Source organism: Solanum lycopersicum, chromosome 10 (genome assembly GCF_036512215.1).
Source record: "Solanum lycopersicum chromosome 10, SLM_r2.1".
NCBI classification, from domain to species: Eukaryota; Viridiplantae; Streptophyta; class Magnoliopsida; order Solanales; family Solanaceae; genus Solanum; species Solanum lycopersicum.
This window is the reverse complement of record NC_090809.1, coordinates 27,834,154-27,846,904: the sequence shown is the minus strand read 5'-3', so window position 1 is coordinate 27,846,904 and position 12,751 is coordinate 27,834,154.

Here is a 12,751-nt window from a genome sequence, read left to right as displayed (position 1 = left end):
CACTAGTAAATATAAGAATTAAGAAAGGTGTCTGATGAAATATGTGCGTCCACTACCAGTCAATGGACCAGGTCCCTTGACACAGCAAAAACAGTGCAGAAGATTAAACAATATGAAGAACACAACACAAGTAGTTTACGTGGAAACCTCCTTGCTCAAGGGAGTAAAACCACGACCTGTTGCACAGGATTTACAACCGTCTTCACTAATCTTCTCAAGCAAAAGTGAAACTCGGTTACAATCAGTGTGAGAAAAAGTTATTAATCTCACGATCAAGTAATCTACCTATTACTTGAAGAGCCTATGCGGATACCACACCGCCCACTAAACCACCTAACTCTAGATGACTTAGATTTGACTAAGCAACAAAACAATGTTGCCCACTAAATCAGTTAACCTTAACTGATTTAGACTTTTACAAACCAAAAACAAATATCTGAATCCTTTATAGATTGGGAACAGATTTACAATGTAAGTACATAGACACAAAGCTCTAAATACAACAAAGACTCTTCTTTACTCTATCAGGTCCTTCTGTTGAGTTGAGCAATGTTCTTCCTTGAAGATGGCCTTTGTTCAAGCTTGTGAATTTTCAGAGAAAATCCAAATTTAATTTGCCAAGTCTTGAATTTGTGTTTGTTGGAAAGAGATAATATAAATTCCCATAAATTTGTTGAAGTAATCCCATTGGCTGAAGGCCTGCTGTTGGCAAAACTGTGCACCTACCACATCAGAGATGACAGCTTTTCTGACAGCTGTCTTTTCGTCCTTTTCACGTTGCTGTCTTGCAGGTACCAGGTCCCTTGCTTGCGGGAACCAGATCCCTTGCAAACTTCTATATGAGTTCTTGAAAAGGCTTACTGGCTGACTTCCTTCTTTGGATGAATGAATATAATATGGTATTTGTCATGCTAAAAATATCAAACATAAAGAGTTATTATCCGTTGGACAAACACCCTCCTCCATTCTGATTGGTGTAGTACACTGACGCCTTACCAACCTCTGACGTGACAGCTTTACAGCTGTAACCAATTATGTATCTGATGGAGGAAACTCTGCCTGGTACCAGGTCCTGCATTTGTGAGATACTGAAACATACAATCTCGTCCGCTCTTCTTATTGGTGTAGGATACTGCACGTTTCACCTACCACCTGACATGACACCTTTTATGACTGTACCCCATTTGTATCTGGACGAGAGCACTCTGCCAGGAACCAGGTCCCTGCATTTGTGAGGATCATCAAAACACCTAGAATATAACATTTTCCCCCTTTTTGATAATAGCACACAAATATATCTCACGCTGAGTTTATCATTCATCTTATTGTCAGCACTTTCAATAACAAGGATTTGGTTCCTTGTTAGATCAAAAAGTTTGTTAAATCATCAAAACTTCATATCAAGTTCGACCTATCATCTTAACTCAGTTTCGAACTAACATTTTCCACCTTTTTGATGATAACATACTTATTCACCAGTTCCCCCTATCAAAAAGAATTCTTAGGGTAACTTGAGTTCATCAGCTCAAAGTTTGTCAACTCATCAAAATATTAACATAGCATTTTCCTCCTTTTTCATGATGACATACTTATTCATCAGTTCCTCCCTATCAAAAAGAATTCTTGGGGTAACTGGAGTTTAATCATACCTAAAGTTTGTTAAATCATCAAAACATCAACATATCATCTTCCTTCTTTTTGATGATGACAAACATCTTCTTCCGCCTATCAACAGGACCAGGTCCTCATCAGGTAGCAAGCAGCAAGCATTTATTCCCCCTATCAGTATGACCTATCTCTTCAAGTAGCTACCATTGATTCCTCCTATCGATGCGACTGTCTTATTCAAGCAGTTAGAACACTATTGATCTCATACCTTACCTTAACAACTTTCCCCCTTTGGACATCATAAAAAAGGGTTAAAGCAGTAAACCAAGTTGACAGAAATACAGTTCTTGCAAATTCATGGCCACTTGGGCAACACTGAGCATGATTAAAAGGCATAAAGTAATGAGACAAGTCAGTAGAAACAAGACATTTAACATCAATAAACAAAAGATCAGTCATCAAAGCATTGTAAAATTGATTACAAATGAAAACCAAAACAATGCCCAAAGAGATAAATGAGGACTGACATAGAGAGGTAGGAATAGAAGGGATGATTTAGAGGCAAGGGATTGAAAGTATAGAATTAGTAGATCTTATATCTATCATAAGATTTCAAGAATCTTCTCTTAGCATACAACATAATGTGCAGCCCAACCTGTATGTTTAACCTTCAGGGCTACCAATTTTTATTTATTTTTTTTGTTGGCACCTGGTCCCTCTGATAGTGTTGTTTCAGAATGCTGGACTTTTAAACAACCCATTTCAGTATTCCAGTTAACACGAGCAACTGACATAGCTTCCAATACCAGCCTGAGTTTTTCATAACAGAAAGATTGGTAACACAAACAACTCAAGGCCTCCGAGATGAATAGATCAACAATTGAGGAATCAAGAAGATTTTTTTTTTACACCATCCTCTTCAGAAAAATTTGAGTTCTTAGAATATCAACTTCTCCTTTTTTAGCATCATCTTTTCCACTTCTTCATTTTTCATGGAGGACCAGATCCCTCTTCACACTTAAAATATTTTCATCAAAGAATTCTCCAGCAAGAATCAAGTGGTTAACATTTTGAAGTGTGTTTGAAAAGAAGAGAAAAGAGAATTTTGAAACACCTTGATATTTGGAAGGCAACTCGATTTTTCTGGGAAAATAGAAGAAATATGGAATATAAAGAAAGAGAAACATTTTGGAACTCAAAAGATGAAACAACAGCCAGATTCCTGAAGGACAGACATGTGGCAATTTCAATGGTTCTCATGCATAATTTAAACTGCAATGTTAAGATTGCTAACCTTCGAGAAAGGACCAGGTCCCTCTCTGTAGTTTGAATGTCATTGCCTAGATCTATCCTGACGTCCCTTTTTCTTCATCCCCTTTTCAATGTGTGTATACCTACAAAAGGTATGAAACTGAATTTGCTAAATCATACATAACCGAAAATCAAGGATACCTACTCCCTTTTCATAGTCATTAAAAGAGTTGACTGCTTCAGGAAGGATCCATTCAAGAAGGTTTTAGCATTTCCATCATCATCTTTATTAATTCAGCCAGATTTTTATAAGCTTCAAGATGTTTCCTGATCCACAAGAGTTGAACCTATCAAGCTGCACTTGCTACATTTATTTCCTCATGTTGATGAAAGAGCAATTGAATCTTGCCTTTGTAACAAAGCTTCTCTTCACACAACACCTCAAAGGTTGCCTCAAAGATGACATCATCAATATGTACCTGAATGATCAGCAGTTCCTTGCATATTGAATTCAAAGAGAAGAGTTTTTGACATTTTTACCTCTCTTGAATACATTGTTGAGGAGCAACTTGGACAACCGATCAGCTTGTTGGGGAACCGACTATCAGAGTTTGCTTCTTTCAAATTGAGCTTTATTAGCTTCTTCATTCTCACCTTCAAAATTCACATTATCAGTTTGAACTGCGTCATCTTTGTTCAGCACTGTCTAGAAGACCAGGTCCCTCATCAGGTTAATCATCTGCATCATCTTCTTTGAGATTGTTGGATTCATGAGGATGTTCTTCAGCAAACTCACTATTTAAACCATCTCTCTGATTCTGAAGCAACTCTTCTATCTCAGAAACTTCTTTCCTTGCAACTTCTAAAATCTTCTAGACTCATCAATAAACACATGACCATTTTTAGTATACCCCTGATAAGTCTTACTGGAGGAAGAGTGTACCACAATTATTCTTTTATCAATGTTGAGATCAAACTTCTCATTATCATCATTTTGGTCACAAACATGTACCATTTATCACTTCAGTCGAAAGTTTCTTGAAAGATTCAAAGTCTGCATATTTCACCTGAAGGAGGTCTGATCTGCTTCTCCTTAACATCATCATCACAACCTTTGTCATTTGCAAATATTATTTTATGCAGACTGGATCAGGTCCTCTGACACAGATTTGTGCAGCAAAGCAACACTCATGCGCACGTCTCCTTAATTATACCTCAGCATTCATATCTCGAGCATTAAGTTCAGTGAGACTATCACAATGAGCAGTAAACAGATCAGCAATATACATGTTCTTGCATCTCTTTTGTATCAAAAATCATCACCCGAGAGAGCAAGTTTGTGACAAAATAGTTATCTGATAAGAGCTTAGCTTCATTCATCATAAATCTACACCAAGAATGTAGTGTTTCTTGCCATTCGCCAAAAGAGACACCTCTACCTTGAAGTGTCTTGAGAGAGAGGAAGTTTTGTAACCTTCTTAGTCATATGTTTTGAGCATCTGCTATTTATAAACCAACACTGACAGCTTCCTCTCTTCTGCACGGAACCCACTTCAAACAGAGTTCCCAATAACTGTCAAAAGGATTAACAAGAAACCTTCCTGTCCAAGGGGGCAAAGTTTTCTTGCTAAAATGATAGCGAGGACCAGGTCCCTTATGCTCCGTTTCCACATTACTATCGGATCTAAAAAATTTCGCATGAAGACCAGGTTTCCTTTCTTTCTTTTCTTGATTATTTTCAGACTGGACAAACTTCACATGCCTTTCTTTAGCTCTTTTCAGCTGTTTGGAATAATTTGACGAACCTCCTTCAAATTTTTCCAAAATTGGACAATCTTTCTTATGATTTCCATCTCGACAACAATTCTCAGACAACAGATTGTTAGTATCAGGAACACTTTTTTTTCGAGGATTGTAGGAGGATTTTATCTTGTCACAGCCTAACCCTCTTCTACTGTTGTTGTCTTGACCGATCAGATTGGTAAGAATCTTAGAGGAATTGGTCTATTTGAGAGATTTTTGCAGTTCCTCTTTTACACGGACCAGGTCCCTCTCTAACTCAAGATTTCTTTCTAATGCAATTTTGGTCTTCATTTCAGTAGTTTGCAGCTTATTTTGAAGCTCCAGCTGCAAGATGCTTGCCTCATTCTTTCCTTTAAAAGTTTTATTAGTTACCCCTTTCATCCTTTTCTTCAGTTCTAGATTTTCAGCTTCTAGAACAAACATTTGACTTTTAATATCAGATATAAAGGCAACTAATGCAATTTTTCCATCTTGAGAGATATCTAGGTTGTTGTTTACGAGATCCTTCTCATCTTTCATTTCACTTATCAAATCAAGTAATACAACAGCCAACTTTCTCAACTTACTAGTAGAAAAGGTATTCAAGTTTTGCTTAAAATAAGATAGAGTTACCTTTTCATCGGAATCTTCCTCGTCTGACTTTGCCATAAAACCATTATCTGTGTTTTCAGAATCATCTGAATCACTTGAGAATTTTTCCTATGCAGTCATTTCTCTTTTTACTGCCCTGAAGAAAACATCTCTTCTGCTTATCTTGGAACAGACCGTGTCCCCTTCTTTGTCTTCACCATCTGCAGTCTTGACAATAGGAACAGGTTCTTCAAGGAACATGAGCTCATCTGTGATGTTGGAGAATCTGGTATGCACTTCATGAATGAGTTCACCATCATTCATGGTGAAATCTTCAAACTGAGTAGAAAAGAGATCTAGCTTAGATTTCCTTATTTCCTCAGTGCCCTCATAAGTTGTTTTTAACAGATCCCAAATTTCCTTGGCTGATTCACAAGAGGAAATCAGATCGTATTCATTTATACTAAGGCCACACGTCAATAGCTTCCTTGCTTTATGATTTTTATGGACTAATAGTCTGTCAGAGTCATTATATTGTTTTCTAGTTTTCGGAATGACTCTTGTGACCTCTCCATCTTTAACCTCCATAGTTGGCACATAAGGACCTTTACATATGACATCCCATACTTCACTGTCCTCAGCTATGAGATAGTCTCTCATCCGAATCTTCCAATATTTATATATCTTACTATCAAACAGAGGAGGTCTTGCGGGAGACTAATTTCTTTGCTTATCCAGTAGTGACGCCATTTCTCGCAGGAACTTCTCTCTTGGTGTTAACCAGATAGAGAGCACCTGCTCTAATACCACTTGATGAAATATGTGCGTCCACTATCAGTCAATGGACCAGGTCCCTTGACACAGCAAAAACAGTGCAGAAGATTAAACAATATGAAGAACACAACATAAGAAGTTTACGTGGAAACCTACTTGCTCAAGGGAGTATTACCACGACCTGTTGCACAGGATTTACAACCATCTTCACTAATCTTCTCAAGTAAAAGTGAAACCCGGTTACAATCAATGTGAGAAAAAGTTATTAATCTCACGATCAAGTAATCTACCTATTACTTGAAGAGCCTATGCGGATACCACACCGCCCACTAAACCACCTAACTCTAGATGACTTAGAATTTGACTAAGCAACAAAACAATGTTGCCCACTAAATCAGTTAGCCTTAACTGATTTAGACTTTTACAAACCAAAAACAAATATTTGAATCCTTTATAGATTAGGAACAGATTTACAATGTAAGTACATAGACACAAAGCTCTAAATACAACAAAGATTCTTCTTTACTCTATCAGGTCCTTCTGTTGAGTTGAGCAATATTCTTCCTTGAAGATGGCCTTCTGTTCAAGCTTGTGAATTTTCAGAGAAAATCCAAATTTAATTTGCCAAGTCTTGAATTTGTGTTTGTTGGAAAGAGATAATATAAATTCCCATAAATTTGTTGAAGTAATCCCATTGGCTGAAGGCATGCTGTTGGAAAAGCTGTGCACCTACCGCATCAGAGATGACAGCTGTCTTTTTATCCTTTTCATGTCGTTGTCTTGCAGGTACCAGGTCCCTTTCTTGTGGGAACCGGGTCCCTTGCAAACTTCTATATGAGTTCTTGAAAAGGCTTACTGGCTGACTTCCTTCTTTGGATGAATGAATATAATATGGTGTTTGTCATGCTAAAAATATCAAACATAAAGAGTTATTATCCGTTGGACAAACACCCTCCTCCATTCTGATTGGTGTAGTACACTGACGCCTTATCAACCTCTGACGTGACACCTTTAAAGTTGTAACCAATTATGTATCTGATGGAGGAAACTCTGCCTGGTACCAGGTCCCTGTATTTGTGAGATACTGAAACATACAATCTCGTCCGCTCTTCTTATTGGTGTAGGATACTGCACGTTTCACCTACCACCTGACATGATAGCTTTTATGAATGTACCCCATTTTTATCTGGACGAGAGCACTCTGCCAGGAACCAGGTCCCTGCATTTGTGAGGATCATCAAAACACCTAGAATATAACAGTGTCTTCTTCTTGCCGGTTAAAAAATATTCTAAGTAGACCCCTTTAGTGTAATTAATTTTACTAGTACAGTTAGATGCTAAGTGCTCAAGTCTATGTTAGTGTTCTCTCTTTCTCATATATCACAAGAATATATACAATTTTGTTAAAATTCTAACCTGTATACTCTATATGTTCGTTTGATGATTAAGTTTTGTTAAGAAAATGAAATAATTTCAAAATCTTTTATCGCAGAAAACCCAACTCATAAAGGGTAAATAAACACGACCTACACCTCTGTAGGATTTAACTCAACCTCATTAAACTCTGAGCCTCAACAAAAGATTACAAACCTATGTAACCTAAGCAGTTATAAACTCTAACTCCTAGCTAAGAAATTAAAAACTTTAATTCCTAGTTACCCAAGATAAAAACACCAGGTTTCATACGTCTATGTCCGTCAAGTTTCTCAAACTTGTTTGATAAATCCTACACACACTTGATTGTAATCAAAACTCTTAATTACAATCTTACAACTTTTTCCTCAAAAATTGGCATCCCTCCCCAATTAAATCTCAAAACTCTCTCAAACTCTTGATCGTATTTTGATCTTCTCTCTATGTAAGTGCACAATTTTCTCAAGCAAAACTATCGTTCTATTTATTGAACTCTCCTATGTCTTGTTCAATACAACTTTGTCTTCTGCCTCAAACATTGTTTTACTTGAAATCCTTCTTCACGTTGGACTTTGATAAAAAAAAACCTTCCACACAATTTTCTTTAATTAAAGAACAAACCAGTTTTTTGCTTAAGTTAATAAGAAAACTTTATTGATCGCTAACTCCTTCTTTGTGTAGATTTCTTGCTTCATGTAGGACTCCTATTTGATTAAGAAAACTATCTTACTTGCGAACTCCTTTAAAAAAGAAAACTTTGTATACTGATTGCTTGTCAAAAAAATAATACTTCCTCATCTTTATAACTTATAATTCGCGTGGTTGATGTTCTCCTTAATCAAGTCGAATTCGGTCTGAAAGAAACACGTCGAGCTACTTGTTTCTTTCATATGCTCCTCTACTTGTCAATTATCAAAAATTTTCTCATCATAATAAATTTCCCCATTTTTTATGATGACAAGACATTGCTTCTTGTGTGAATAGATAAATCTGTTTTATTTCAGTTTCTTAAAACTCAATAAACAAAGCAAACATATTAGAGGATCCAGTTAGACCAATTGGGATATACATATTACACAAGTATGCACTTTCCCTTTTTGTCACCACAAAACACTGTGAAGGCATACAACACACTAAGTGAAACAAACTCGATACTCATGGCCACTAGGTCTATCATCTTCGTAAACACTTCAAAATCGTGAACTCAGTTAGCTATAGAAAAGCATTTGTACAAACATAGGAGATAGACATGAACCAAAAACTCAAACCCAAGATCAGAATTAATCAAGAAGAATATACACTACAGCTATAATCAATATTAAATATAGAATTAAGCACTTGCGATGAAAAAATATTGGAAGGTCAAAGTCTAGAGTGACTAGGCAATAACAAAAAGATTGGCATGAGAGGGTAAATAGAAATCCTTTTTTGACAGCAAAAAAAAAACATCAATTAACAAAATTAGTCGTCTTATCAATTTTGAAACATAGCCTTGGTGTATGCAAGCTCAGCCTTGAGCTTTCTGTTTTATTTTTCTTGAGCATACCTACATGTTCAATGTCACAATTTTATATGCAGCTGGTTCAAGGCACATGTGACTTCAATTTGAGCTTATTCCCTTTTTTTATGGAATTGGTTTAATAAATCATGTACCCTCTAGAGAAAAAATAGTCCCTCAAAATCAGTAATCACCTTGCCTAAGAGTATTGCCTGCTTCCAAAATTTCACAACTCTAATTTCAATAGAGTCATTAAGAGGAACGTGTTCTCTCAATCTGTTCCATAGACGTGGTACTATCAAGTGCTACACCAACTATAATACTTTTTTACGTCAATTCTAAATTCCAGTTTATATGGTTCCCAATTGAAGAACTAGGTTTGACAAATGTGTCTCCCATAGATTCCCCTTCACTAAGTGCATCGATATTAAGCCTAACAACTGAACTTTGTTCATTTTTAGGATCTCTAAAATATTCCCCTCACACTGTACATACTCCAAAACTTCCTCAGTAATTTTAGACGCACCCAATACATATTCCCTATAAGAACAAGAACAATCTACTTTCTACACAATAATCTATATATTATAAGGCACCAAAGTAGAGGTGTCATCCACCGAAGTCATCTCAACCATAGACCATCGCACTAGAATAAGGCTTTAAATAGGCTTTTTAAGAAGATATTTGTTTAGTAGTATAGAGGGCATGAATATATCTTTTGGGACAATTAGAAGAAACAGGTTCAAGTGCATTGGTTATATATTTAATTATGAATAATTGTAGTGCATATACCTTTGATTTCTAGATGATGCTGAATTTTTCTCCAAATTTATTTAGTCTATGTCCCGTGATTGATGCAAATACGATGTTATAGTGCATGATTTACTTGGATTTAAAGATGGCATAGAGACATACAACTAAATGTACAAGACTAAGTATAAAATTCATGATTAGAAGGAAGCATGCAAAATGTTCATTAGCCACGAAAAGATACTCATATGATTTTGATCATCCCCAAGTTCCAACATTTTCCTTTAAAAGAGTTTCTTTGGTCTTGCCTACTTTCCATCTTCTTTGATTTGACCAAAAAGAATTTTCACCACAAAACCTATGATTCCATCCTTTTTTTCGACAAGTGAGAGGAATTTCTTTTAGTTTCAATAATGTGTTTCAAGCAGCAACTGTTCATATAAAATGTTGTTTTCTTTCTCGTACTCTTCTTACAAATTCAAATGTTAGGTTTAGAAACTCATACAGGCTTTTGTCCTTTGTATTGATAAAAAGGATGAATCAGATCTCGTTTACTCTATATTGCTAAAAAAAATTTAACTTTTTTCTTTTGCCCCAACTTGTCCCTTTGAGGTGATTCCTTTGTTTTAACATGGTTGATTTTTCTATTTGAGGCAGTTTTGAAGTTCTTATTCATGTAAGTTATAACTATTGGGTAGGTACCCCTTGAATGACCAATACTACCAGAATTAAGAGGTTTTCTTAGGGACATCTTAAACAAAACATATTTCACCTTTAGTGTTATGTGTTCAATTACTATGTCACGGTCATTGATGATTTAGTCCATTTATTTTCCCACTCAGTACTTTAGTTCTAGCACGTTAAGATTTATTCTTCTAAATTTTCCCTTTTAAAAGATAGTTCATTTTTTAACCTTATTTGATCTTGGTCATATCTGCTTTGGTTACCACTAATTTTTTTTTTTTTTGTCATTCCTAGTTACACTTTGTTTCAAAATTTTAGGTTTGAGAGTCAAAGTGCAAGAATCAAGTTGTTGTACCTGTTCCTTTAGAAGTTGAGTTTCTTTCTTGAGATTAGAATTTAAATTTTTTAAGATCAATATATTAAAATTTTAAACTGATCTAGGAAGTCAATAACTATTTTTTTTCATTCAACTCTTGAAAATTATCCATGAGAGTTAAAATAAAGGAAGAAATTTTTTTCTTTAAAGAACATTTTAGTTTATGTTATGGTAAAAAAAATTTACCTCCCTTTTCTCAATGTCTGACTCAGATTCTGGTCTAGAGTCTTCCATGGCCATCAATTCAATATCTTATGTATTATCTTCAATTGAGTTGTCTGAACGTGTTCCCAATCAGCATACATAGCAATGTAATATTCTTTTTCTTTGCTCGCGATTTCCTTAATGTGCATGGACCAATGTATCCCAAATTTATTTCATTGTAGTACAACCAGAGATGCGATTAAACTCGTGTGTTCCAAGTCCATATACAAGGATATGCTTAGCTTTAGCATTCTTTGTGAGCATTCCATAATCAGCTTCTCCATATTGTTCTTTGGGATTTGAAATGACTTTGGCTTCATCATCCTTCATCATAGGAATAATTGGACCATCAGTAACCCATCAGTGACTCTTATCCATAACTCATAGTCTTTGGATTGTAAAAAATCATCCATTCTTTCCTTCCACCGTGTGTAATAATGTCCATTGAATAGTGGTGGTATGTCAATATTTTTACCTTCACCGTGTCTAAGAGAAGATGCAGAATTCATAGTGACTTTATCTTGAGTTATTAGACACTACAAAGATAACCTGCTCTGATACCAATTGTAGAACTATAACCCCAAATTTGCCGAAGGAACAACTATATTGTATATGTTCCTTTGCATTTTTGTAAAGAAAATGAAATAACGACATAATATTTTAAACCCCAACTCATAAAAGGTAAAAACCACGACCTACACCTCTATAGTATTTAACTCCACTTCATTAAAATTCAAGCCTCAACAAAGGATTGCAAACCTATGTAACCTAAGGAAATATAAACTTTAATTCTTAGCTAAGAAATTATAAAGTTTAATTCCTAGATCATCCGTCATGTTTCTTAAACTTGTTAGACGAATCCTATAACACACTTGACTGTAATTAAAACTTTTAATTACAATCCTACAATTTTATTCTAACAAACGGGCAACACTCCCCAATTAAATCTCGAAACTCTCTCAAACTCTTGATTGTGTTTGATCTTCTCTCTATGTAAGTGCATAATTTTCTTCATCGAAACTATCATTGTATTTATAGGCTTTGAACTCTCTTAAGTCTTGTTCAACACAACTTTGTCTTCACTCCCTCAAACATTGATTTACTAGAAATCCTTTTCACGTAGGACTTGGATAGAAAAAAACCTTCCACGCTATGTTTATTAATTCAATCAAAAAGCTGTTTTTTCTCGAGTTAATAAGAAAACTTTACTGTTCTTTATCCCTTTCTTCGTATAGATTTCCTGCTTCATGTAGGACTTCTATTTGATTAAGAACTATCTTGCTTGAGATCTCCTTTATGAATGGAAATTTTTTGTGCTGATTTCTTGTCAAAAAAGCACTACTTCCACAGCTTTATAACTTTTAATTCGCATGTCTAACGTCTCCTAATCAAAGTTGGATCCGTCTGAAAGGACACGTCAAGCTACTTATTTTTCATCTGTTCCTCAATTTGTCAATTATCAAAATCTTTCTTGTCTTAAAAAAATTTAAGTCAATTGATAGAACAGAGAACTTAAAGTAGCATATCCTATAGCATTCAAAGATATAGAATGAACATTTAAGCTAATTTGTACCATCTTTTAGAGCATTGAATCTTGAAACTGCATTCTTCTTTACACATGCATTGAACGATTTCTCTAGTTAAAGGTAACGAAACTATTGCTCAAGTTAAAACTAAATGTTGGAAGTCTTGTCTTTGAATTGAAAATTAATAAAATTAAATGTAAGTCTAAATCTCTTTCACCTTGTGATACATGATTTCATAGTAGGCCACGTAAAGTACGATGGTATAGTAATGAAAGTGCAACCAAAATTACATTA